The sequence below is a fragment of the Cyrtonyx montezumae genome, unplaced genomic scaffold (assembly GCF_038088225.1).
Source record: "Cyrtonyx montezumae isolate F1298 unplaced genomic scaffold, pur_monq_1.0 scaffold_3, whole genome shotgun sequence".
Lineage (NCBI taxonomy): Eukaryota > Metazoa > Chordata > Aves > Galliformes > Odontophoridae > Cyrtonyx > Cyrtonyx montezumae.
The window spans coordinates 48851302-48853050 of record NW_027072034.1 but is presented as its reverse complement, the minus strand read 5'-3'; the positions used below and the strand labels follow the sequence as shown (position 1 = coordinate 48853050).

The following is a 1749-nucleotide window of genomic DNA, read 5'->3' as shown; positions in this document are numbered from 1 at the left end:
TCTGATTTTCATATTCACACTTTGCAGAAGGTAATTTTTTGAACTATCTTGAACATGTTTTTCCATAAGGCCTGTGAACAGATAGGCAATAACTTTCTATATTTGTTTGTCTCATATAACCTATGCAGAGTTTATACATCTATTTTATACACATTTATACAATCATTTACTGCTAACAACATTGAGAACCTAATGTAATTTTATATTTTACAAGAAGAAGAGATAAAGGAAATGAATTCCTAATACTGTTGTGAAGATATTTCTTATTATTATTATCAGTAGTTAGGTTGTAGAAAATAGTTATAATGGAGTTTAATCTTTTATATTTCTAAAAGTCTCTCTGCTCTTTCCTCTGCTTGCTGCCAGAATCAAGCTGAAAGATGCAGGGCAATCAGTCCAAGCCTGACATACCAATCAGCTTACATGGGTTATATAGCAAAGCAGGATAGAGCACGTCATATTAAGTACAAGGCAATGTTATAGCTAATTTCTGATAGTCTGCTTCCCTAAATCAACTTTCTTCACCTTTCTCCCTTGCCACTCAACTCAGCTCACATGAGAACTGTTAAATTTAAGTGCAGTGCCACAGCTCATAAGAAGTCACACCACAGAGGAGAATAACTTGCTTGCCCAGAATAACTCTTGCTTTACTATGGAATCTTAGAGTGAAGAAGAAAAGCGTGATACTTAGAGATGAAGCTAACCACAGCTAGTTGAAATTATAAATAGTCGGGATTACCAAGGTAAAAATTGAGCTACTGGATAAGATTAAAGTCCTGCTAAAAGCAGCAACAATTATTTAACTACTATCAATCTGAAAAGATTTCAGCCCTGCTTCCATTCATTTTATCTTCATCAGAAAATAAAATGTTAGAGTGGGAACCCCACTCCAAGGCATATCAATAGATCTGCTTCAGTAACATTCTGATCAAAGATCAAAGTTGTGGCGAGATTTAAAACACAGAAATCACCCTTTTAAGTAGCCATAGATGAAGGAAATCTTATAGACTGCAAGTAAATTTTCTAAAGTAGATCAAATTAGTCACAGAGTCTCCAGGTCATAGAGGTCAACGTAGTGAATGTATAAAACTTCAGTAAATGAAAACAGTTTAATAAATTCTGTATTGATTAGCAACAGCAGTTAAAGAGCTGTTAAAATTAACGTTTCACATGAAATTAAGAAACAAATGAACTTTGAAACAGCCTTTGTAGGATATCCAAGATGCATAAAGTAGTTTGAGCGTATACATTGAAAAATGGAATGTTTTACTAGAGTGACCCAAAGAATGGATGTAAAAATGGATATCTGAAGAATTAGTATCTCTTCTCTGCATTTCTTCTTATGATATACTGTCATTTACAAATGTTATGGTTTTATGATTTTTGTTGTATTACTGATATTCCACATCATAACATCATGTGGTGTATTGGGAGTTAAAAAAAAATATGGAACGCTTCATGAATTTGCATGTCATCCTTGCGCAGGGGCCATGCTAATCTTCTCTGTATCGTTCCAATTTTAGTATATGTGCTGCCGAAGCATATACATAACAAAACCATAACAAGAAGTATGATACTTGTATACATTAAACTAGATTATTGTAATGATTAATCTACTGATTAAATAATATTCAGGGAATTTCCCCAATAAGCATTTAGAAATTCTATGAACAACATGTACTGTAAATCAGATTTCTACAAGTAAGCATTATGTCAGTAATTTTTTAAAAATTCGTTTGACATAAAACA

At 32.8% G+C, this 1749-nt stretch overlaps 1 non-coding gene across 1 annotated transcript; it reads right to left on the bottom strand.

Annotated features, from left to right (window-relative positions):
• Positions 1–1440: 1440 nt before the first annotated feature.
• LOC136053368 (U6 spliceosomal RNA) lies at positions 1441–1543 on the bottom strand. The gene has a single exon (XR_010622630.1). It is a non-coding gene; the product is annotated as a U6 spliceosomal RNA (small nuclear RNA).
• Between the last annotated feature and the right edge of the window lie 206 nt (positions 1544–1749).